Genomic DNA, 27,737 nt, shown 5'->3' on the forward strand with positions numbered 1-27,737 from the left:
ATTTTGTCATATTCACTAGTTTGCACACTAGAATGTAAGACTAGAAAGATTTCATGAAGATATTTTTGTCTTTTATTCACTGTTACTTCCTCAGTGCCTAAAATAGTGCCTGACACATAGCGTGTACTTAAATAGCTTATTTCTTAAACAAATGGGTTTGCTTTGAGTGATTTTCCTCTTTCTCAAATAAAATATTTTATGAATTATCTAAGTAAGGACATATTCTTTGTGCTTTTGTCAACTCTATAATGCCCAAGTAAGCATCACTGTCATTTATATACACTCAGTTTGAATAAATATATCACTACATTTTTAAGGTAAAAATTGAGTACTTACAAACAGGAGGTACTCACATCATATTTGTGGTATGGGACCAAAGGTGACTGAGACATGGTCCTTGTGCTTGTAGAATATACACTTTTTCTTCTTGAGGTCTCTTAAGGGGTTGTTGTGAAATAGCAAAACAATTCAGACTCAGCTGATAGACTTATTTTTCAGTAAAATAGGAGGTGGGTTTAGTTTTGTTGCATTTTGCTTTATTTTTCTGAACAGTCCTGTATTATTTCCTGGTACACGTGTGTATATGTGTGTGTATTGGTGAGAGTTCAGATGAGGAATTCCATTCTTGAATTCTCATGCTAAATGCTTTCCATACATCATCTTCATTCCTCACTACTCTCCTAAAAAATGGGAATACTGATAATTGCTTTATAGTCAAGGAAACGAGGCTGCAGAGCTAATCAAATTACCAAGATAATACAATGACAGTTTCAAACCAGATTTAAACCCAGGACTACCTGAACTCAGTACTCTCTAATAAATGCTGTATTTCCCAATTCAGAGTACTGAGGGAGTGATTTGCCTGAGTTCAGAAATGCAACAGAGAGACATTTCTTTCATAGATGCTGAGGAGCAGTTTACTAGGTCCCAGGGATATTTAAACTGCCTCTTCCCTGATGGAAGCCACAACTTCCTCCTTCCCAGCAAGTGTGCAGGTAATTGGAATAGTTATATTCATTGTTTTCAGATATTGCCCAAGTGCTCCTTCCTCTGCCTAGGTGTCTCCTCATACCATCAGGCAAATTGAGCATGCTCTCTGTGCCCCGCAGAACTCCTAAATGTGCATTACCGTATTATCCTGCAGTGGAATAATCATTAGTCATCTCTGGATTGTGAACTATGACGGCAAGAATTTTCCTTCATCAGCCTTTGTTTATCAAATCCATACCAAAGTGCCTTGCACATGGCAGGTACCCAGTAAATTTGGAAGACTTCATGCATATGATTAACTTCTGCTTCACCTACTTGATGGTTGATTAGGTTTCTAGATTGGCCTGGAAGCTAATCATCATCGACTGTTGGTGAGAGGAGGTGTATTCTAAGATTTAAATAACTTAATTAACATTAACTTTTGAACACTAGGGGCTTACCTTTATTTCTTTCTCAAATCCTTGTTCTAGTGATTCCTTTTCCACCAGAAATTCATATTTGTACTCAGTACAGCTAATTGCCATTTGCCATTCACAGTAGTGCCTTGATACTGTTAAAAGGGAAATTGGAAATATTAGTGTAGGAACATTTTAAAAGGAAAAGAGGAAGCAAGCATAGCTGATGACAGACTGCCAAGATTAAAGAATTAATGTGTACATACAGACCAATGGAAGAAGTTCTTCATGGGGAAGGATGTTCTGCTAACTCTGCTCTGTAGGGTAGAAAGAAGCAGACTTGGCCAAAATACAAATCGTTATGCAATGTTGATGAGCTGAAAAGGCTCCATATATGTGTTCAATTCAGTTCTAATCCCTGTTTTCATAAAACCTCATTCATTTTGAGAATATACTTACTTGAAACAGATGAAAGGCGAGTCAATTTTTCTAACAAAAAAGGTGACGTTTTTATTTTGTTCACTTAAGTTAAATGGTCTCTTGGCTTGCTTTGGAGAGTAAGATAAAACTAACAATGCATTTACATCAGCTAGTCAGTTGTATTAGCTTCCTATCGCTGCTATGACATAATACCACATATTTCATGATAAAACAACACAAATTTTTATCTTGCAATTCTGGAGGTCAGAAGTCTGATATGGGTCTCACTAGACTAAAAGGTGATGATGTGCATTCCTTCTGGAAGCTCTAGGGTAGAGAATTCTTGCCCAGCTTCTAGACTGCCTGTGTGCTTTGGCACATGACACATTCCCCTATCTTCCTCATCGACCCAAGTCCTTCTCATGTCCTGTGTCTCTGAAAAATTCAGTATTAATGTCATTTTACTTTTTAGGATTCTGAGGCCCATCTTCTGGCCTGCAATAAAGTGAAAGCATAATGTAATTCAGTGATACTCTTTTTTCCCCTCCCAGGAAACTGGTCCTGTCACATTCTCTATCAAAGACCTTTCATGGGCAGTTTTAAGTTAGCACTTTTTCACTTCCTTCTCCATCCTCCTCCTAATTATTAATCTCTGCTTTTCTCTTCTGAGCTTCTCCCAAACACACTTTTATATTTTTTCTCCTCTGTTCTTGTTGCCCATCCTTACCGTGTTCATCTATTTTACTGGATAACTTCTCCTTCCGGTAGTAAGTGAAGCTTACTACCCCTTTGTGCCCCTTTGTTTTTTAGATTTTAAAACTTGATGATTACTCCCTTGCTGAATCTCCCTTTCCTGGTAAAAATCTTCATTTGGAAGTCTCCCTAACACAAAACCTCACTCAGTGACTCTTAAAATAAATACAAAAATATCTACCTTCATAGTATCCTTTGGGAAAACATTGTTTCAAATGTTTAGGATCTGTTTTTATTTAAACAGACAGAAAATATTGTAAAGTAATGTTAAATAACGTCTTGTGTGTCTGAATGGTTTCTGTTGTCGATTCCTTTGGCAGAGATCTGGCTAATGACTTAGTCGTACTTATTTATAATAATCTTGAATGAACTTTTTCTTGTGCATTGTTCATGGAGCTATTAAATGTACTGTAACCATCTTCAATTTAATGAGTATGTCTTGGGGTTTTGCTCTGGTGGACACTGTATGGGTCACGCACAAAAATAAAAAATGGGATTCAAATCTGTGAAAACTTAAATTCAAATGCACTGTGTTACATTATGAAAGCAGCTTGGGTTTTGTGTTCAAAGTAAATATTTTTACTTGCTTTTAATTCACCTTATTTCAAAATGGTCATATGGTGGCTTTACAATATGCTAGACCTGCAGTACTATTCTGACTCTGCCTTTCCTAAGTGGCCTTTGGCTAGTTACTTAACTCTTTTGGATTTGTTTCCTAACTGGTAGTTAAAGAATAAAATAATGCCCATTTTGCTAGGTTGTTGTGAAGATTCTATGAATCATGAGTTTATAAAGGGAGTAGCATTAATTCTGACATTGGGTATGTACTCTGAGTCATGGTCACTCACATTATTGTTGAGCAGAAGACAGTATTGAACAGATAGAGTGTCTTAGAGTGGTATTAACGTTTTTAGCGTTGCCCTTTGTCTTGCCAGTGGGTTTCAGCCCTGGCCAAGTTCACTATGGATTCAATGAGACCAAGGAATGACAATGGAATGTTCTTGGGGTGAAAGGGTTTATTACCCAGTTTGTTCTCCTGGCAATCGGTCAAGCACTAGAATTGCGTCTATATCCAATAGTCTGCAGGTCTGTAATCCTCCTTTGTCTCTGCCTCTGACCAGAGCACTGGGCAGAGCTCTTTATATAGTGACTTAGTCAATAATAGCTTATTGCCTATGGTTGTGGAAGCAATAGCCTAGCAGCAGGCCAGTTACATCATCAAATAGTTTAGGTTTAGGTGAGGATCCTGGTCATAGGAATCCTCCCTTTATCCACACTCTTCATACACAAAGATGAACTTACTGGTTCATATACTGTGATTTCTTGCTTTGAATCACCAGATGTTGCATATGTGGCTTGTATCCCAGACTCATCATGACACACTTGATTGTGGGAGAGGTGTCATTCCTTGGTGTCTTGCCAATGGGTTTCAGCCCTAGGCAAGTTCACTATGGATTCAGTGAGACCAAAGAAATGACAGTGGAATGCTCTTGGGCTGAAAGGATTCATACCCAACTCTTGTTCCCATGGTGGCAGGTCAATCACTAGAATCTCATCCACTCAGAGCAAGTCTGCATGCAGCAAGCCGGTCTCTGCCTCTGGGCCTCTCTACTCCCGCAGCCGTCTCAGTCTCTGTCCTCAGTGCTGCCACCACTCCAGTCTTGTCTCTGCTCTCCTGCAGCCTTGCTGCCATGCCACCGTGACTCCCAGAGCACTGGGAGGAGCTCTTTATATAGTCAATAATGACGTGTTGCTCACAGGTGAGTAGTGAGCAAGCTGACCAGGACCAGAGGAGCATCCTAGCCATAGGAAATTTCACTTTATTCACACTTGGTCTCATTGAATCAGTAGTGAACTTGCCTTGGACTGAAACCCATTGGAAAGGCAATGGTTGAGTTTGTTTCCAAGTAGATCTGTTTGTTTTATATTCTGAGATATAACCAGTCAAGGAACATGGTTTTTTGGACACTAAAGATTCTTCTCACTTCCAGTTGAAGTGGCAAATTGAATACAAACCTTCACTGCTGCTTCTCTCAAACTCTACTGATATGATAGTAAAATGATTTTCTTATAAAGACCTAAAGGCAAAGAGAATATAGAGGAGTTGGTAGCAATTTTGAAAGCTGGGAAGTAGATGGATGAGTGGGAAATGACTTAGCAAACTTGAGAAAGTGAATCCCAAACTAGCAGAGAGAAAAATGAAAAACATCTTGATTTGCCCCTAAAGAATTCTCACAAATGCTGTAATTGGCAATACTATGTATCTCTGAAAATGGAGGTGAAGGTGGGACTGAGAACAAAGGGATTGGTTGAGTTTATGTTTAGGAAACACTGAGATCCTCAGATACTATTCTCTGTTCCAGCTAGAGAAGAGCCCCTCCCCAGCTCTGGCAGAAAATTTTAGGCTAATTTTCTGGAGACTATTAAACAGAGGGTCTCTGGGCAGAGGGCACCAGGCACAGTTGAGGATAGAGTGTAATTACTGAAAACAAGGGGTTAAGGAAAGTTTACATTCTAAATGTTGTAATCCGAACTCTTTATGATAACTCAGGCCTTGTTTTGGGCAATCAAATGGATATCCTCCAAGTCAGCCAGCATCATCAATCCTCAAAGTATGGTCCCAGGACCAGCAGCATCAGTGTCATCTAGGAACTTGTTAGAAATGCAAATTTTAGGACCTTATCTCAGACCTACTGAATCAGAAACTCAACAGGTAGAGCCCAGCAACCTGCTGCTTAACAAGCCATCCAGGTGATTCCGGTGCACACTGCCTGAGAACCTCACCAGTCCAAGCAAAAGATTGGAATATCCTTCTCTGAGGAACCTCACAAAGACTTAAAGAAATTTTTCAATGAAACAGTCCAGCCAGGTGACCCTAGAATGAAGCTCACAGTTGACAAGCACCACCTATACATCCAGAACTTTCAATTAATGCTTTATAGTCTTACTCTTAGATAGAAATCAATACTCACAGTACATGCATGCCTTTAATGTGAAGAGGGCATACCCAAATAAATAGCAATGTGGAAGAAAGAGATTACCAGGGAAATTAAAAAAAAAGATCAACATCCTCAGAAATATATTTGCTATTATAGGATTCGAATAAATTAAATTAAAAATGATAGCAAAAATTATTTAAAAAGAATTAAAAGGTAAAGTTAAGGAAATGTTGCAGAAAGTAGAAGAAAAAGAAAAAATGGAAGAGAACAGTAAGATTAGAAAATCAGTTCATTTTGTTTAACATCTGGATAATACTAGATAAGAAAGACAGAAAAAAATTTCAAGAATTAAAGAATCTGAGTTTTTAGATTGAATGAACTCATTAAGGGCCCAGTGGAACAGAAGCATTAAACTCACTGTCCAAGTGATATCATCACAAAATTTCAGAATATTTAGGATGAAGATAAGATCCTATAAATTTTCAACCTAAAAAATAGATCACCTCTAAGGGATCAGGAGTTAGAATGCTTTGGACTTTCAACAGCAATACTTGAATGACTAATCCAATAATTGATTTACCAGTTCACAAGAGGTGATGAGAATCTCTTAGATGTAGGGAAGATAAGTCCCAGGATCTTAGCTGTGCACCAGGCCTAGAGAGCAACCAATCCAAACAAAAGCCTCCAGAGAGGTGTTCCCAAGAAGATGGAATTGCTGGAACACTTGATATGCTGCAACTGCTGAGAGGAATTTTAAACAACTGGGGTAGAGTTTTGGTATAAATCAGTGATAAGAAGATAGAAAACTAAGCAAATGAAACAAACCATAAGAATGTCACCAACTCCAGAGAAAATAAAAAGTTGCCCAAGAAAATTAATACTCATAATACTAGACAGCTCAGCTGTGGATATTTTCATAAGATTAGTGCAAACACTGCATATTGATTTGACTAAAGTATGATACAATATTGGAAAGAGAGAGCTGGAAAGATGAGTATTTGTGATGGTGGCAGATATTTTGTGGGAAAGAAAACCCTATTTGTATATTCCATAGTGAAAATCAGCAGATAATACCAAAACTAAAAAAAAAAAAAAAAAAGTAGTAGCATGAGCATGTCATTTAGTGACATGAAGCCAAAAGAGCTGAAATTATTGCTTAGGAGTAGGGTTGATGGGGAAAAAAGGGAACAGGGAAGGAGTCTCCAATAAGACAAATAATCTTTGTAGATTATAGTTTGGAAAGTTGGGTTTGTTTATTGAACATAACTCTAAACATGGCATGCAAAACAGATCTTTATTTTAATGTAAACCATAAATCCAGTGGTGTACTAGTAAACCAGCTCTCGGGTGGAAGAGAGGGAGCCCTGATTTGTAATGTGTTGTAAAGACTTCTCCCATGGCCAGTTTCAAGCTGACAATACTTTAACTCCTGGCTTGCAGAATTCCTAAAATTTAACAATTGGCTCTTGCAAAGGAGCATAAATCAGCTTATAATGACTTCAGTGAAAGTACATTTTTTAAAATTAAAGTCCTCTCTGGTTTGCATGAAAAGCTCGCTATTGCTACATGAAATATGGTTGTGTATTTTTCTTTCCTGTTGTTTTTTCTTTAAATCAGTTTTTAGATGTAATTTGCATACAATAAAATGCATAGACATTAAGTGGACAGTTCTATGAGTTTTGATAAAGGTAAACACCCAAGTAACCACCACCCAAACCAAAGGATAGAGAACAATTCCATCATTTCAGAAAGTTTCCTCTGTCTCCTTGCAGTCAATTCCTGCTCCCACCCTGCCTCTGCCTCACTGTTTTGATTATTTTTTACTGTAGATTAGTTTTTCCTGTACTTGGACTTTATATAATAAATGAACTGTACAGTATGTACTCATTTGAATCTGGCTTCACGCAATGTCTGAGATTCACCTGGGTTGCTTGTTCATTCATTCAGTATACAGAATATATTTTATTGTAGGTATACACCTCAGTGTTCATGATTTTCTGCTGGATATTGTGGATGATGCATTATAATGAATTTAGGTTATGATATCTTCCATTAAGAGTGTTTCATTTTGTCCTGGTAGGCATTTAGATTACTGGTGAATTCTTTTGATCCTGTTAATCTTGGTTTTATTCTTTGGTGGTTCTATTTTCATTCTGAATTCAGTCTTCGGGCAGAACCCTTATTCTAGAGTGCGGTCCCTGTACTAAGGTGTGGCTTTTCTGAAGTTTTAACCCCGCTTCAACCCCCCAAACCCCACACAGACCTCTTTGCTCCCACCCTGACATCCTCTTGGGGAGCAACCTCTTCTCCAGGACCCTGCCACAAAAATTCCAGCTGTTTCTGCTTCCTGGAACTGGGGTCTGTGCAGTCTCAGCTTAGGAAGACCACCCATCTCACCCATCTTACCTCCCTGTGCAACACGAGCAGAAGTGCCCTAGGCTCTTGTGTCCTGTGGTTCCCGTCTCAGAGATCATGATCCTGAGTGTCCTGTCTGCCCTCAGTGCCTGAAAAAGACTCGTATATTCTGTCCCATTTTTCTCCCTTGTTTTCAGTGGGGGAGCAAGTCCAGGGCCCATTACTCTTTCCTGTCTGGAAGCAAAAGTGTACAGAAAGATTTAACTCTTTAGGCCATAACTTGGATAAAACTAAACACTGAGGAAAACAACCAACATCTCTCCTTTTCATTGCTCTCTTGAGAAGAGCACTCAAGTGGAAACTGGAAGAGGGAGAGATGGTGCCTTACCCACGCTGTAGTGCCTGGCTCTGGGCACAGCACTGTGAGCTGTCAGTGAGTGATACAGAAATGCATGAATGAACAAATAACTGAATGAATAAATGTGCTGCTGTGCTAAAAACTTTGAAAAATATTAAAGCATGATTATTTGTCCTTTGATCTCCCCTTCGCCACTCCATATGATAAAGAAAATAAGGGAACTAGCTAATGGAGGTAGGGATTAGGTATAAGTGGTGGTAGGAGGTAAGGGAACTAGTCTAAGGATCATTTATCTATTAGAAGAAAGAACAAAGTTGTTTTGTTCCTCATAGTGTGGGAGGATTAAAAATAAAAGTCTTGGCTAACACAACAGTAGCCAGGTGTGGCCCTGGAATCCGGGCCTGCATTTGGCCTCTGTAGCATCCAATAAAAATTTCATCTTACTAAAGAAAGTGAGAGTGTCAAAGGAATCTCCTTGGAGGAGGACATCATCAACGTAATCTCATACCCGTGCTCCTAGAGGAACGTGGGTGTAGTTAAGATCTTGATCTTACCTGCAGAGACTGTGTGCGATGGCAAAGCTGCGGAGCTCCCCACGGCCAGCCTCCAGAGGTCAGCGTGTCCGCTTGGAGGTGAAGCACGCCACGGTTGGGAGCTGCGAAACAGACACTGTAGACCATGTCAGCCAAATCTGTAAGAGCAAAGTAGTTATTGACAGGATGGAATCAGTATTTTTAATGATATTGGATATTGGATATTAGGCCTTAGTAGATGGAACTACATAGCATTAAGGATGTAGTAATCTACCATGGTGTGTCCTTTATTTTTTTCCAGGCAAAATTAAGAACAGTGAAATTGGGATGTTAAATGGAGAAGCAGTAGGGACAATCAGCCCTTTTGAATTAGGTTTTATGTTATAAGTTTGTATCCTTGAAAGCTCTGTTTTAATTTACATTGGGGCATATGAACTATTTTAACTAGGAGCCACGGATCTCATTTATCAAGCCAACTTATAAGTGCCAAAAACTTACTTCAAGTTCACTTATTATTCACTGTGTTAAAGCACTTATACCCAATATGAGCTCTTTTAGGGCGAGGGGTACCAGGACTATGGGAAATTTAAGCAAGACTACAGTTAAAGTGAGGCAATCTAGTTTTCCTTTATCTTATATTTAGTTATCTTCTTAACATTACAGGGGGCCTAGTGTTTAAATTTAGTTGGATTCCCAGGTATAAGTAAAATTTGAGCACCAGTATTGATGACATCTATGAACCTCTGTAAGTTAGTGCATTTTAGCAAATGCTATAGTTAATTTAGAACCTTGATTGTAGAGGTACAAAAGCCAGTTGGGTGCCCATTTTGTATTTTTTCTATATAAATACTTTAGTATATAAATTTATTTCCAACTTTTAAAAAAAGGAAGGTGTGCTGGAAATAAGACTGCCTAAGAGAGAACTATGTTTGAAGTATAAGAAACAGAAGTGAGGTTTTATGTGTATAGAAAAGTTGCAACATTGAATTTACACAAGACAACTTGATAAGGCTAATTCAGTAGGTGTGTAATTTGATAATGCAGAAGAGGTAGATAAATCATGTAATCATGAGTTGGCACTGCTCTAGTCATAATGCGTGCTCTTTGACTAGAGCAGATTATGTAAGTCTTTTGGTTATAAATTAAGAGTAGAAATTGTTTCCTGGTGCTTGTCAAGAAGAGTGACATCATAGTGGTTTATGTAAGAATTGATTCTAATAGCTGAATAGAGATATAATAAATGGTTCTGTAGCATTGCCTTGAATCTTTTTGCTCAGAACAAAACTGGACAAGTCAATCCTTTATGATGTACTTTGATTCTTACGTATGATAATTTGAGTGATGAAGAAGGAGTCTTCAGGCAGGTGTCTTAAGAGACATCAAATATCTTGCATCTGTTGAGTGCTGAGAATAGGAATATGTATATATTATGGAGGAGAGTGTGTGTGTATATATACACACACACTCTCCTTCATTTTTTAAGAAAGGCTAAGGTAGGCCATCTAAAACTTGATTTCCTCTTTTGCTTATGCTATTTATTCCTGTGATCTGGTACCTTGTCTCATGTTTTCTGCCTGTTAACTTTGTATATGTTTTAATAGATACTCATTGAGTGCTGAGTAAGTTGGGACACTTAGTTGGGAAAGACCGGGTATCCAATTCATATCAGCTTAAAAACAGCAAAAAAGGAATGTGTTATCTCACCGAATGAGGGAGGCAGAGCACGCCTTGGCTGTAGGCACAGCCGGAGCGACAGTGATGAGACCAGTCTCTCTCTCTCTCTCTCTCTCTCTCTCTCTCTCTCTCTCTCTCTCTCTCTCTTTCTCTCTCTCTATCCCAGGGTCCATTTTTTCACTCTAACAGCTTAATCTTCAGGCAAACTCTGCCCATGTGGTGGAAAAGTAGCTACTTACGGCTTCAGGCTTTTATTACCAGTTTACCCTCATGGAAGGAGAGCCAAGAATTAGATTTCTGTGCCTGAAAACCACTGTCTTTAACTCTGATTGGCCATAGCAGGCTGACGAGGGGGGACAGGAAGGAGATCATCTTAATGAAAACCATATGCACTGAGAAAGGGGAAGCAAATTGCTCCGAAGGAAGATGGGAGTGCTGTTACCCCAAGAAGGAAGTGGACGCTGGGCCTTACAGCCAAAGCACTGTCTACATTCCAAACACTCTGAGTGTCTACTTACTCTCCAGGCTTTGGTTCAGATGTCATTTTCTCTATGAAGCCTTTCTGAATCCTTTTCAATATAGGCAAAATTAATCAGTCCTTTTATTCTTTTTTAGCTTTTACATATACCCATGTTATGACACAATTTGGGCCCGATTATAATCAATCACTTTGCCTTTCTGCTTCCTCCAGATTCTTTGAGGGCAGAGACTATCTTATTTTTGTTTGAATCCCATTTATTCATTCAATCAGTAAATATTTATTTATTGAGTGGCTACTATGTAGCAGATATGGTACTAATACTAGAATGATGGTGGAGTCTAATATACACGTTGTCCCTGCACTAAAAAGCTCATTTTTAACGGAAAGAAGGAATTATGAAGTATGTGTTGATTTTTATGATATAGGTTTTAAGGGTGCTGTGGTAACAGACCTGGAGAGAGTGAATCAATTAGAATGATAACGGTGGAGTGGAGATGGGAGGTGACTGTTCCAGGAAATGGGAAGAGCCTGTGTGAAACCCTTGAGATAAAGGTAATACCATGTGTGTTCAAGGAACCTAATGTCATACAGTATGGAAACAGTAAGCATAGGCCAGATCTTGGAATGCATTATGAACTGTTTTGGCTGTTTGGATTTTACCTTTAGGACAATGGACACAGGCTTTCAATAAGAGGGAGAATGTGACCATATTTACATTAAATCATTCTTTCCTATACAATATGGGAAAGAAATTGAAGAGGAACAAGACTTAAAGCAGGAAGACTAGAGGCTATTGCAGCAAGAGGAGGTGAAAATTGATAGAAGCTTGGCCCAAAATTACTATGGAGAAGATTGGAAGAAGGAGACAGGTTTGCAGAAATTTTAAGCCCTAGAAGTAAGAGGAGTTTGTGACTGGTCAGACAGGAGAAAGAAGAAGAAAGAGGTGAAGAAGCAAGGAATCAGACATGACTTCCAGGTTTCTAGCTTGAGCGTGAGGTTGCACAGGAGTACTGTTTGTTGAGATGGCATGTTGTGGGGAGTGACAGCTTGAAGATAGATGAAGGGGAAAATGATGTGTTCGAGTTTGATTCTGATGGAAAATGAGATATCTGCAAGACATGTAAGTGGAGAAGCCCAGAGACAATTAGATATATGATCTGTCACTCGAGAGACCTAGGTGAAAATATGTGTAGTCAACATACAGACAATAATTAAAGACTTGAATATGATTAAATGACCTGGAAAGAGTGAAGAGACATAGAAGAGGCCTATGACCAGGCCTAAGACCTGGAGAAACTACCAAAATTCAATGATTGAGTAGAGGAGAAGGAGCCAGGGAAGAACAGTGAGGATTGCCCTAAGAGGCCGGAGAAAAAAACGGGAGTGTGACATTGAGGAAACCTAGGAATAGAGCTTTTAGGAAGGAAGGAATGGGCAACTGTTTCAAACGCTGTCAAGAAAGGTTAAGAATTAAAACATGTCTGTACTGCCTAGCACAGCACTTGATTTAATGCATTCATTTATTCATTAATTCATCAAATAAATGCTTATTAAACATAGACAATTATGCCAGGCTCAATGCTAGGTACTAAGAATGTAAACTTGGGTAAAAATTTTTAGTAAATGATTAATGTTTGTTGAATAAATGAGTGATTGAAACTACTGTTTTTGTTAAAAACATAGATGGGATGAAACATAGAAGGATACATACACATCATTATGATGCTAATATTCACCCAACTTTCTACTTCTTCCAGTGATTGAACAATCTCAGTGACACTCTTGGTTTGGTCGGGGCCAAAGGAGGGTGTTGTTGGTTAAGTAAATGACTTTTAGTGGAGCATACAGGAGTGGAGTCCCTCACTTGAAAGATTTTGTTTGTTAAGTACAGTTAACTGCCAGATCTCACACTCTCTCTTGATTCTCCCTACAAACTCTATCACTTTCTTCATCTAGGTTCACATGGAACCTATGATTCTTTTTTAAAAGTGCCCATCTTCTCTAACAATGCCTACAGAAATTGTTTATATCATTAAAGCCTAATAGATCAAGCCAAGCAAGATGGTCCATTCAAATCTTTTCCTGTGGCAGAAAGTGCATAAGAAATACAGTGATTATGTTAGGATTCTTCATTTCTTGTCCAAGGTACATTATTTCTCATCCAGGGAGCATGAAACAGTGACTACAAGGCTGACTAACACCTGTTACACCTCTGTTTCATTGTCTGAGGACATTTTGTTCATGGATGAGTCATAAGAATTTTAGATAGTCTTCTGATGCTTGTCATGGAAAATGGCATCAGTGTTTCAGTGCGAGCTGCATTAGATTAATTAAAACTCAATTTGTTGTAGAAGATTTAAATTTAGCTGGTTTGTTAGCAGAATGTGGGAGTAAGAAAACAGTAGTTCTCCGTGACTGGTCGGGGAAGGGAAGGAGTCTCACGTAAGTCATAAGTGTATAGAAAATGAAGCATTTAGCTTCCTAAAGGACTTTCATAGTACAGGCGGACAAGGTAAGCCCATAGCGTCAACACAGGACAAGATTATTAACAATAATTCCATGAGTTGAATACCTACTGTGCATTGGGCACTGTACCAGACACTTTAGAAACATTCATCTGATTCTAATACTTATAACAAAAGCCATCTGAAACACACACAAACACAGATTTGCAATAGATAGTAAGTGAAGGGTTAACCTGAATAACGTAAAGGGAACTTCAAAAAATTAATAAAAAGGGAAAAATGGGCAAGAGATATCAATAATTAATAGAAAAAGATACAAAGGCTAATATTCATATAAAAAGATGCTGAAACTCATTTATTATTAAATGCAAATAAAAACAAGATAAAGTCTTCCTATGTAAATTGGCAAAAATTAAACAAAAAGGTTATGCCAGTATCAGAGAAATTTTAAAGCAGAAAAGCATGCTCTTACATTAAATATTTTTGGAGAATGTATCAACATTTTAATTTCATAATTTATAACCTAGTGGTACTACTGGCTATGAGCATGGGTTGTGTGAATGCGAACAAGAATACATCACTTGTAGTTAAAATAATTTGGAAATGTCCTAAAGACGGAATCAAGGGCATATTATACAAGTATTAAACATTAAATATCTATATATATTACATATATATATGATCAATTCTGGAAAATTTCCAGGAAATACTGTTAAGCAAATAAACCAATTTAGAAAATACAGTACAGTAACATTTAAAAAACCTGTAATGTGGAACTTGTCTATTTGCATATAGATATATGTATGTAGAGAGAGATGGATAGATGGTGATATATTTTGTTTCCTATTGCTGCTGCAACAAATTTTCAAAAACTTAGTGGCTTAAAGCAACATAGATTTGATATATCACAGTTCTGGAGGTCAGAAGTAAGAAATGGTTCTGCCTGGGCTAAATCAAGATGTTGGCAGATCTGCATCCTCCTGGAGGCTACAGGGTAGAATCTGTTTCCTTGCTTTTTCTAGCTCCTAGAGGTTTTTTTCAATTCTTGGCATATGGCCCCATTTCTCCATCTTCCAAGTCAGCAGTGGCAGGCTGCATCTCTGTTCTTTCTCTTCTACTTCCCTCTTCCACTTATAAAAATAACCTTTATGATTACATTGCCCCCTACCTCCCACCCTGCCCCCACCGTGGAAATTCAGGATGATTTCCTTATCTCAAGATCATCTGATTAGCAACCCTAAAGCCATCTACAACCTTAATTCCCCTTTGCTATGTAACATAACATATTTTTAAGTCGTGAGGTTAGGATCTGGGCATCTTTGCAGGGGATATTATTCTGACTGTCACATATTACACATATCCATATTTGTATAAGTATCCCCCCGCAAAAAGTCTGGAGGTATATACACTAAATGACAATTTCCTCCAAGAGACTGTTTTAGAATATAGCTTGAAATTTAAATACCACACACATGTTAAATAAACTTAATAGTTAATTTGTAATTAATGTAATATTATAAGTAATAAGTCTTGGTGGCAGCATATCCACTGAAGAGTAATATCAAAAGAATTAAACAAAAATGTGTCCCTGAGTTGACCCATGACACTAAAGAAGGAAATAGATAAAGCTACCATCATAGCTGAGGACTTTAACATCTTATCTCAGTAATTGATAGAACAAGTAGACAAGAATTGGTGAGAAGACAGATGATTTGAGAAACACTTTGATCAACCTGACCTACTCAAAATGCATAAAACTCTACACCAAATCACATCTGAATACACAGTCTTTTCAAGTGCACATAAAGTGTTCACTCAGGTAGAGCATCTGCTAGGGCATAAAACAAATCTCAATATATGTCAAGAAATTGAAATCATACACAATATTTTCTCAAACCACAGTAGTATAACTAGCAATCAATTGCAATAAAATATCTAGATAATCCTCCCAAATATTTAGAAATTAAATAGTATACTCCTAAATAAGCCATGGGACAAAGAAGAAATCAAAAGGGAAGTCAGAAAATGATTTTAACTGAATGATAATGAGCTCATAGCATATCAAAATTTGTGGGATGCAGTGAAAGCAACACATAGAGGGAAATGTAAAGCTCTAAATGTTTATGTTAGAAAAGAAGGGAATAAAATCAATTACATGAGTCCCCAATTTAAGAAGCTCAAAAAAATAAGCATATTAAGGCCAAAATAAGAACACAGGAAATAGCAGAACTAGCAGTAGAAATCAAGGAGATAGAAAATAGACAAATAGGAAAAAAATCAACAAAAATCAAAAGATCCTTTAAAAGATTAATAAAATTGATAAAAGCCAATATGCCATCAAGAAAGAGAGGAAACGCAAATTGCCTATTTTTGAAATGAAAAGGGGGACACCACTACAGATTCTTTAGACATTAGAAGAACAATGTAAATATTACAAATATCTTTATACCAATCAATTTGGCAACATAAAAGACAAATTTCTTGAAAAAATATAAATTACCAAAAGGTATACAACAAATAATAGAACATCTAAATGGGCTCATAATCTATTAGAGAAATTGAATTTATAATCATAAACACTTCCTACAAAGAAAACTACAGCCCCAGGTAGCTTCACTAGTGAATTCTACCAAACGCTGAAGGAAAAAATAAAACCAATCTCCACAAACTCTTTCATAAAATAGAATAGGAGAGAATACTTCTCAGTTTCTTTTATAAGAATAACCTTGATACCTAACAATCATATTAGAAAAGCAAAGACCAATAACTTCCAAGAACATAACAAAAATTGTAGTAACTCAGAAATATACACAAAGGATAATATATCATCATGAAGTGGGGTTTATTCCATGAATGCAAGGTTGATTTATCACTTGAAAATCAAACCAATGTAATACACCACTTAACAGAATAGATGCAGAAAAAGCACTTGAAAAAGTTCAATAGCCCATCATGATAAAACCTCTCAACTAACTAGGAATAGACAAGAGCCTCCTCAGAGTGATAAAGGGTATTACAAAACAACCTACAATTAACATCATAATGGTGAAATGTTAACTCCTTTCCCTTAACACTGGAAACAGGGCAAGGTTGTTTGTTCTCACCATTTGTATTCAACAGTGTACTAGAGGTGCATTAAGGCAAAAAGAAGTAGCAAATGATAGTCAAGCTGGAACAAAGTTGTAAAATTCTCATTCTTCACAGATGACATCAGTGAGTATGTAGAAAATTCCATGGAATCATCCAAAAACATAGTTGAACTAAAAAGTAAATTTAGCAAGATTGCAAGATACACAGGACAGTTGTAAAATGAAAATGATACTAAGTACAAAGGCATCAAATACTTTGGAAAATACCTTGTGAGTATATTATAATAGATGTACAAGACTTCTACATTGACAAAGGTGAAATGTTACTCAGAAATTATAGAATGCCTAAATAAATTGAGACATATATTACGTTCATGGCTCAGTATTATCTGGATGTCAGTTCTTCTAAATAAATCTATTCACTCAATGATATCCCTATGAAAGCACTAGGATTTTGGAAGAAATACACAAATTGATTCTAAAGTTTATATTGAAATGCAAAGGATTCAGAATAACCAAAATAATCTTGAAAAACAAGCAGAGTTGGTAGAATTACATCACCTAATTTCATGACTTACCCCTTAAAGCTTAAATCAAGACATTGTAGTATTGGCATAAAAATAAACATACAGATCAATGGGACAGAATAGACAGGCTAGAAATAGTCTTACGTATATAATGATCAATTGATATTTGACCAAGGCAATCCAGTCGGGGAAAGAAAAGTCTTTTTATACAAATATCACCAGAAAAACTGGATACCCATATAGGAAAAAATATACTTAAACCCCTCTATCACTACATAAATTTAATTTGAGATGGATTATAGGTCTAAATAAAAACCCAGAAACTGAAACCTTTTAGAAAGAAAACACAGAACATCTCAGCAACTCTGGGGTAGGCAGAATTTTTTGGACAAGGCATAAAAAGTGCTAACCATTAAAAAAAATAAGACTGGTAAATTGATTTTCATCAAAATTAAAAAATTCTGCTACCAAAAGGTGTAATTTTAAAAAATGAAAAGGAAAACTATAGGCTGAAAAAAATATTCATGCTCATAATTCTAACATAGGACTTGTATCTGAATATAAAAAGAACTCCTCTAAATTAACATTCAGAAATGAACCAAGAAAAAAATTGAGAAGCTAGACTTCATTAAAATTTAAAGTTCTGCTTTGTGAAAAACAATATTGAAGAGAATGAGAAGATAAGCGATAGACTAGGATAATATATTTGCAAAAGAAACATCTGTTAAAGGACTGTTATCCAAAATATACAAAGAACTCTTAATATTCAATAAGAAAACAACCCCATTAAAAATGGGACAAAGACCTTAATAGGCACCTCACCAAAGAAGATACACAGATAGCAAGTAAGAATGTGGAAAGATAATCCACATCACAGAGGAGTCAGTGCTTAACAGGTACAGAGATGATTTTGCAAATATTAAGTTCTAGAGGTGGATGGTGGTGATGGCTGTACAACAATGTGAATGTACTTAATGTCACTGAACTGTACACTTAAAACTGGATAAAATGGTAAATTTTATGTTATCTATACTTCACAATAAAACTCATTGAAATGAACATTGATCTGTATGTTTTATTGGATATTGATTGAATAATGCTTAAATTTAAAATATTTAAAAGAGAGAAAAATGCTGAATTAAGAAACAAAAAACAATGCCAAGGCTTTAAATCCTCCTAAGTAATTCAGCTAAATGGAATAGTCAGCTAAGGCTCAGAAATGCTTTAGTGGTCTGGCTTTATTGAGTTCCTTGGGGAAACCCAGTTCCAGTTGGCTATTCCAGAGCTGTTGGCCCATCTACATATTGTACTGTGTATTTCAAGGTTGGATTCCTACTGGCAGAAAACAACCCAGTAACTCCATAGTTCTTTGCAAAGACCAACTTGTTAAAAAAAAAAAAAAAAATGAGGAAAGGGTAGGTGCAGGCAGAGAAGCCATTAGGATTATTTTGTGAATTCTCAGAGTTTGCTTGGAGCAGTCGAAGCCCGGTGAGGCATCGAGGCATCATCTTTTGTCTTCACTGGACAGAGCCTGATTTTTACTATGGGACATGTGAGCCTGGAGTCATGAGAAACTCTGGGAGTCTTGCTAGCAGTCTTCTTCCTGGTGATAATTGTTATCTGCATCATCCTTTCTGCCTGACCATTTGCTGGAAGCAACCATGAAAGCAGTACAAATAATCCCTTAGTTTACAGACTGCCTAATATCAACCAAGACAAACTGATTTGTTTATTCACACTCAGCATCAGAAACTATTCTGTCTAGTGATCTGTCAATTGCAAGTAACTACAACTATGATTGTGTCATAAAGGTCTATTTTGTTGCTGGTGGCTCAGAGCCAAAGATAATTATTATATTTTTCATACCTTTGGACTGCACTCCTTCCATAGGTTATTGTAGAAATTTGGGAAATATGGATTATACTGATGTATCTGGCAGCTTGTCCCCCACCTTTAAATCTCTAGTGTTTGGTTCTCTTGCCCCTTCCTAGTCACCTTTCCATGTGGAGGGGGAACAAAAATCACTGGACATAGTCCTGGCTACTAAGGGACATATTCCCAAGCCTGGATGTTCTCTCCTGGGTACCTCTGCTGGATCCATCAAGGCACTAACACCTGACACCATGTGAATGCAGCTGAGATACTCCTTGCTATTCCTTCCAGAAAATTCAAGTCCTATTTATCCAACTACCCATTTCCTACTCTTACCAGGCTTAACTATTTCAAACAAAACCCATTACTGTGGCTTTTCTCTGTCCAAAAGTCCAAAATATATGCATCCTCCTTGTAGCCCAGAAGGTGATTTGAAATGAATGTAAATTAGGTAAACATAATTCTAAAACTTCTTGACTCTGAGATAAGATCAAGGGCTTCCTTTATTTGGTTCCATTTTGTAACTGACATTGTCCTTTAAGAATGACCATTTGCTCCCTCAGCTCTGTCTGATTTCTTAATGTGAAGCAGAAGAAATTGTGGTTTGTGCTGGAATTGTTCTGGCACAAATTCAGGACTTAGTACCTGCTCAATATTCCAGAAAGCATCTCTGCTCTGGTGAATTTAATATCATTGAACAACATTTTTCTAGTGGCCTATAAAATAATTTGGCAGTAGTTCATATTTAGTGAACAAAAATATGGTAGAAACTGAGTAGCTTGTAAGCACTGAATACGGGTGCTGAGGTTCTTATTTGATGAATCACCGATGGCCTCTCAAAATGTTCCTGCAACTTTAGGTTTGGGACCTTGTCAGAAGGACTTGGTGTAGCCCATAGGGGTTGTCCCACTAGTCTGAGACCCTCTTTTTTCATTCTTAATTGGTTTTCAGTTTTTTTCCCTTTAGAAGAAGACACACATTTTAGTTTTCAAATAAACTGGTGGAGTATCTGAATCCAGGTGGAATTATACAGGCTTCTTTATAATCTCACAGTTCCCCAGATTATATTTTAGGCAATTTGTCAGCAACATACAGAGGCCATATTACCAGTTTATTGTGCTTGGATTCTCAATGGCTGAACCACTTACTTTCCAATACAATTTTGTAAGCTGTCCTCCATGAGTTTCTGTTTCCCCTTTCTGCCCTGTTTCCAGCTATATCAAATATGATGCCTATCAGTGCAACAGACCATGTGGGGAAAGATTCACTGTTGATTGACTCCCGAGAAGGCAAGGGACATGGCCAAGTCATGGCCATTTCTGAGGGCTGCTGCTAATGTCTGCCTTCCCAGAGGCCTGTGCCTCAGTGTAGGCACTCTGAGTAAGACTCTTTTACAGTCAAGATCACATGAATATTCACATCCAGGCACAAGCTTGCTAAGTCTTCATCCTAATGGTAAGTTCACTCTAAGTGGCACTTCCTGAGAAAATGTACATATCGTGTTTGAATTCATAGATAAAGCTTTAGATACGACACAGTCAAAGCCAGATTTGGCTTTTCTCCTTGTATTCTGACACGTGCATTTTGCATTCTGCTGACTCTGTGGGCAACAACCTTCTGCCTATGTAATATGGACATTAGTATAAGGGTGTATTTCTTCAGTTACTGATGCTTGGTTATGTGGTCTCACTGGCTGGGGATTTTAATTGGGCTGAGTTCAGTCACAAAGTATCTTGAGGGGATTTTATTGGTAACTCCACATTAGATTTTGTCCTCTGTTATCTTAGAAATGCAAAAAATTGAAATACTGGAATAGGTATACAGATTCTTAAAATCATAAGCTACATAGTTCTTGGTTCATTTTTGAAAGGATAATCTCTGAGCAATATCTGATGTTATGGCTCTAATAGTCAAGGTACTACCCAAAGTGAAGAAATAATGGTGGAAGGCCTTATTAAAATACATGAGCAGGTTCTGTAAACTGCTCAGGGATATATACTTCTTTTGTGCAAAGGAAAGCCTTGGGGAATCTTGGAACATACACTGATGAACACCAAACCCATTAGTGTGTCCCAAAGTGCTCAATTTAAACAAAGAATCTACTTGAGTACCAGGATGGAAATCAGGAATATTGAAGAAGAGTTCAGTAAGCTCTTTCTTGTCCAGTTTTCTTTTCAATAAAATCTTACATTTGTCTCCAGAACATAGGAAGATTAAGAAGATTAATATTTCCATATAGGTCTTCATTGGGTGAAAAGCAATTCTTTCTAAAATATTGCCATATGCAACATTCGAAATGAACGAAAATTCTAACGAGTGATTAAAATGGTCATTGATATGCAAAATTTTTGTTTAATTTCTAAACTAACAGAATTTCTTTCATCCTTATAAATGTATTCCTAGAGCAAAGGCTAAGAAATAAAATCAACTACAAGCAGGATAATTTTTTAGTATATTATTTCTTAATTGATAATCTCATATTCAATCATAAGCCAACCCAACCTTTCAGATCTCTTCAGATGAATGCAAATTTTTGAATGGCTTTTACTCATTATTTTCTGTATTTAAAATAATCTATCATAATGAACACTCTTATTTTTCTTTGGGGATTACCCTACAGTGCTACCTAATGAGATACTGTTTCATTTCTCTTCCAAAGGGACTTAGGCCCATGGCTACAAATAGAATCTCAACCATTGGCCTTTTGTCCATTCATTAATTCCTTAAACACTCTTTTAGTAAACTCCTGTTTCTAATTCTCTTACACTGTGCCATGTGCTAGGGGTAAAAAGGGGAATAAAACAGTCCCTGCCCTTGAAAAACTCGCAGTGTAATAGCAGAGTTATACTTGTACACAATTGTTTCCTACGAATTAGGAGCTTACAACTGAGAGGTGACCAAGAACACATCATTTTATGAAAATTAGCTAGACTTGGCTTAATTCCCTGCATTCGTCTATTGCTTTTTTCCCCCACACAACCCTTTCAATTAAAAAAAAAGGATGAACTTTATTTTGTGAAGCTATACTTAGCTGTGGAAATGAGATTACTTCCTAGAGTAATAAAGTAGGGAAAAGAATAGTCTGTTTTAGGTCCACACTTGATTTTGTAGAGAGAGATATTGCAGTTCCATTTAGCATGAAAGCAACCAGATGTTTCATCCTGTTTCTTAAATGCTTTGCTTAGCATTAGGTATTTTGTATTTTAATTTTTCATATTTCATAAATGGACATAAATGCAAAACTGAACAGATGAACTGTATGGTATGGGCTAGAAACCCAAACTTCATTGTGATAATTTACAGTTTGAAACAGAATTTAAAATAATAATATAATTCTAACCACTTCCATATGTAATTCTTTATTGAAAATGTGTCTTTGTGGAATTTTAATTTCATGTAGATAAACTAGCAGAAGTTAAGGTAGGAAAAGAGGAGGCCATAGGCTATATGACATAGTATTCTTTTCAAGAAAAAGAAAAAAATCTAAGCAACAGTAGCTAAGCAACACATTAAAGATGATTTTGTGGAAAAGAGACCTGTTCATTATATTATGAAAGACTCTTAAAATTTTAGAAAACAATTGTTTAAGATCAGTGTTTTATGTATTGACAATATATTGCCATTTTATTCATTTGATAGTTACTTTGACTAAAAGTCTAAGTCTATCCTCCAGGTTAATGAAAGAGAAATTTCCCATTTGAATAAAAATATCATTTTAAAAGATGTTCAGAAATATCCATGTTTCTCTACAGCAAAACATGCTGAAATTATAAATTTTCATATTTTTTGAGCTTAGACTGGCTGAATTCATTATTAATTTTTACACAGTTAAAATTTAAATGTCATTTTTTCATTTTTATGCATTAATAGCTCACAATTGATTGAATAGGAGATTACCAATTAAAAAAAGATATAGTATGAAGCTTGTCCTGGTTGCAGTTGATTTTATTTCTTAGCCTTTGAACTCGTTTATTAAGGTGAGACATTTCATTACAATGACTACTGTTTTAAATCAAATTTGATCTATTTTGTTAAGCAGGCTGGATTACTTTCTTATACATATTCATCGTCATGAAAACTACTAAAATCTTTTAAAATAATGTGTTATTTTAAAAGCTTATTATGTACTCTTCATTAATTCATATGAAACTTTCAAGAAAACATATGAAGTTGGTTCAATAGGTAATACTGTATCCATTTTACGTGTGAAAAACAATGAGCCCTTAAGTGTGTTACCTGAGACCAATGACCTACTGAAAATGTCATCAGTAGAACTGGGAAGGTGAGTCACCTGACTTGTAGGATATCTTCCTCTGTTCTTATGAATATTTTGATTGTTTCAATTTTGCAACCATATTGAAGGTTGCATATTGCACAAGGGAGTTTGTGAAGAGATTAGAGAAAGACAAAGAAGGAGCCAGAGAGCAGGGACACCTGGTCTCAGGTTCCTCAAATCTGTAGTAATTTCTCGCTAGTTTCCAAAATGCTCAGCGTGACTGTACTTTTTGTAAAAACTGAATTTTTTATAAACTTGGTTTTCCTTGATCATTTGTTTATCCATTCAATAATTGGTCATAAGCTGCTATACACAAGCACTGCCCCTTGGTGCTGGGGTCACAGTGGCAGTGAGACTTTGCACTTGATGGAGGTTATGATCTGCTCCAGTGTCAGCAGTATACAGCCTGCCTGCCAAATCTGGCTCACAAGCTAAGAATGATTTTTAAGTAGTTGAAAAGAATCAAAAGAAAAATAATATTTCATGATGTAAAATTATATGAAATTCACGTTTCAGTGCCATTAATATGGTTTTACTGTAAGCCACAATCATTTGTTTACATACTGTCTATGGCTGATTTCACACTAATAGAGTTGAATTAGTTGTGACAGTCTATCTGGCCTCAAATGTCTAAAATATGAACTATCTGGCCCTTTACAAAAGAAGTTTTCTAAATCTAGCACATAAAATTGATGTTAAGTAAGACATCATGATTAAGTGCAGTAATTACAATGGAGAAAATACAGGATTACTTGGACCAACTCAGACATAGTGGGTAATATTAGTTATCTGTATAGTCAGGTAGAAAGTCAAGGCTCTTCGCTTGTTACAGAAACCCACCCTAAACCAGCCTAAGCCACAAAGAGAATATATTGGTTTCTGTAACTGAGAAGACCAAGGAAAATTTTGGTTTCAAAAATGACTGGATTAAGCAGTCAAAGTGTTACATGACCAACTTCTCTTTTCTTCCAGTTTTTGGCTCTGATCTCTTCTTCTATGTTGGCATCATTTTGAGGTAGACCCTTCCTGTATGGGACAAAAACAACCATAAACAATTCTAGACTTCATTGTACTTTAAGGTAGTAAGCCCAAGGAAAGAGATTGTCAGTTGTTTAAACAAAAACCGGGGGATGATTCTGACTGGCCTGGCTTGAGTCATGTGCCCATCCATAAATCTCAGACCTGGGGCTAGGCTGATCACATGACATCCTCTCCATGATGGTGAATGCAGGGCTATGTGAATGAAATTCCTATCAACAGGGAGAAACTACTGGGACACAAAAATTAGAGATCCACTCTAGAAACTCACATCAATAAAATTTTTTGCAGATGTTTGAGATATTGGGGAATATATAGCATTCAAATCACAATGGTTGATGTAGTCTCAAAAAGTAAAATTCTATGAAAACACATACCATTTTAATACAGAGATTGCATACTGATTGCCTATGGGGCTAATCTAGCTTGCTGACCTATTCTGTCTGGCCTATTGACCTATTGTGCTTTTGTTGTTTCTTTTCTTTTTTTTAATCAAGCCAACAATTTCAGTTTCTCTTTTTAAAAAATTCAATTTTGGCAATGCTAGACCTGCATACTGCGTGAAAATAATAAGCCACCTTTTTTATATGGAGCAGCAGCAACTATTCCTTCAAATGGAACATTTCTCTTTCATTAGCCTCAACCACCCTCACTCCCTCTTGTCTAACACCAAAGCTGATTTTAGTTGCCACTTTCACTTGCTTCTCCTAGAGAATCACTTCTTTATACCCCTATCTCCATTGAACTTGGAGAAAAGATAACTTGATTCAAGCACAATGAAAGTGATCACCTTTCTTTAATGAAGAATATGCTTCCATATGTAATATGCAAATAAAAGATGTCCATATTGAAAGAACCACAACTTAAGAGGTTGTGAACTATGAAATAAACCATAATAAAATCTGTGACTGGTATAGGTGTATGGAAATGATGAGAAATGAAAGACTTAACCTGAAAATAAGACTGAAATGTCAACAATTGTTCTTAAATATGAGTAAAATGTCTGATGCTACTGCAAATGAGGTTTATGTTAAGTACAAAGGTGCCCAGACAGCAATAGCTTATATTTTTATAGTTGGCAGGTGACAAAGCAGCATCACAGAATACACAGAAATTATGTGTCTTAGAGACAGCATTTGTAAATTCAGGACTACTGGAAATACTATTGACCAGCATACTCAAGTTATGTCTTAGCATTTGGAGAAAAGTTGTATAAAAATAGTTAAATCAGTTGTAGTATTTTCTATTGCAGATGAGAGCACAGATAAAATAATATCACATAGTTATCTATATTCAATCGGTGATATTGACAAGAACTTTTTTGTGTCAGAAGTGAAAGACTCTGAGTGGAACTCAGCATATGACTTATCTTTGCTCATAAGAATATTTGAAAAATGTAATGTAGTTGGTCAAAATCAGTTGGTGTCATTCAGCTCCTGCAATGAACATGTTAATATGACAACTTAAATTCAAGAAGGGAACATTTTCCAAGAAACATATAAAGTAGGTCTCCTGATTGTATCATTTGCCAGAAATTGCTTTATGTCAAAGAATTTAAGATGTAATATACTACGAATGTGCAGTAACTAATGCTGTGCACCGGATAAAATCCCATAGCATGAAATCAAATACTCCAGGACTTCTTTTCAAGAATTAGTGGTATATCCTGTGGTGGTCTGCTGTAGTATGTGGACTTATGTGGCTGAGTGCTGAGAGATATTTTTGGACACTTTTATGTCATTGAAGAGAAAATCCTTACTCGATCTCTAACAACGAAAAGTGGATCGAAGTTGGTTGATGTTAGAATCTAGCAACTTCGAATAGTTCTCTAAAAAGGCATTCAAAAACAGCTACACCAATGTGTGATTCAATTTGCTGACTTGAAGTAAAATCAATCACGTCTTTAAGAAACTAATTTGGCAATGAATGATCTGGACCTTTATCCTATACTGAAATCATTTTTCTGAAATGAAAGTCATAGCTTGAGCTACCAAAGCTATAGAGTTGAAAATGGAATATCAAAAAGGTTCTCTGATGTTAAACTTTATGAAAATAAACTAACAGTGAAACATTAGTAAAGTTACCTATATAATTTAGTATTGATAATATGAAAAGAAGTGCTATAAACTGAAGTTACTTCAAAGCAATAAGTAACTGAAAATTAAATAAAATGATGTTGGAATGCCAGAATGAAAAAGATGTCTCCAGGTAAAAACCATCATGTAAAGAGAGTCTATATGTGTTAAGTAGCACTGATGTTTGCGAACTCCCTTTTTGCATATGAAACTGAGTAAATCAAATTATTGTACCCAACTGAAGCATCTGTGGTTTAGATTTATATGGCCTGATGGTGATATCTTATGTTAGGTTCAGTGACAAGTCAAGAAATAACAAATTAGAAGATTTAAATAAAATACTTCTATTTTTTCAATGTTTATTTTTAAATTTCAGATATCTGTAAAAATATCATACATACCTGTTTGTACTATGCTCAGGAAGCATAAAGTAAATTTGATCATTTTTCTGACATTTGACTTCTCTCACACCTCATCTGTTTCACTTTCTGTAACTAGCTGGCCCCTGTAGGCATTTGAATAAAGAATCTGCGCCTTGACGTAAGCCTCTATATAATGCTCAATCATCCTTTGATGAAAAATTATATTAAAGAGAATGACCTTTGTGGTGTCTATAAACACAGACTCCAAAAAGCAAGAATTTGTCAGTGTCTCTGCTTTTGTCTACAGGGAAAATGTACCCAACCGGTGGCCTCAAGTATTTGTTATTGTGGAGATAGATGCATTGGTCTTTCCTAGTGGGTAATCGTGGCCCCAAGTATCATTCAACCAGCTATCCTTAATCAGATGCTAAGTTCACCAAACAACAGGAACATTATTGATCTGGCCTGGGGGAGAGACCATAATTATCAAGCACACGAATATCTTTTCTCCTCAGAATTGAATTTTTCCCTTACTCATTAATAAATTTGCTTCCAGTTTACCTAGCAGCCTCTTGTCAGTTTAGGTAGCTAGATCAGTTGCAAGAGCCTTATCACCCATGAGGGTAGCTACAGAGTATCCTGACCTGTAAACAATGGGCCAGATGTTGCTACTTGTTTATAACTCAGTATTCTAAAAATGGTTGGACCATTCCCATTACTTTCAATTGAATTTATGTAGGAGTATTTACAAGCAATAGTGAGAGGTTCCCTTACCACAATAATTTAGAAATAAAATTACTCTTCAAAGTCCACATAAAATGGATGAGTTTAGGCATTGGTGAAGACTTTTGGAGAAGCTTTGCTACTATTTAAAGTGCTAATCAAAGTTGCTAGTGGGAAGTTTCAGGACAAGATATTTCTCCTAAAGCTTTTTTATTTATTTTAATCTAATCCAGTGACTTTACATTTTGAAAAATATACCCAGTAGGCTAGTTGAATATGTTACCATTAACAGAATTCACATTAAGGAGGAGTAGGCTAAGCCTGCAGAACTCCCAACCATGACCTGTAGCTGCTAGCACTTCACTATGTAAAATAAAGGCAAAGTGGTTAATGGCCCTGATAGGCTTTTCCG

General features: G+C 36.4%; 1 long non-coding RNA gene across 1 annotated transcript in view; it reads right to left on the bottom strand.

Annotated features, from left to right (window-relative positions):
* Positions 1-529: 529 nt before the first annotated feature.
* The window catches only part of LOC118919249 (uncharacterized), a 36,161-nt gene continuing 8,953 nt past the window's right edge, over positions 530-27,737 (bottom strand). The window contains exons 2-3 of the long non-coding RNA XR_005027424.1: positions 1,431-1,540; positions 530-680 (exon numbers count right to left, since the gene is read on the bottom strand). This is a non-coding gene — a long non-coding RNA (uncharacterized LOC118919249). The remainder of the gene's footprint in view (positions 681-1,430; positions 1,541-27,737) is intronic.

This window comes from Manis pentadactyla, chromosome 8, assembly GCF_030020395.1.
Source record: "Manis pentadactyla isolate mManPen7 chromosome 8, mManPen7.hap1, whole genome shotgun sequence".
In the NCBI taxonomy this organism is placed as follows: domain Eukaryota; kingdom Metazoa; phylum Chordata; class Mammalia; order Pholidota; family Manidae; genus Manis; species Manis pentadactyla.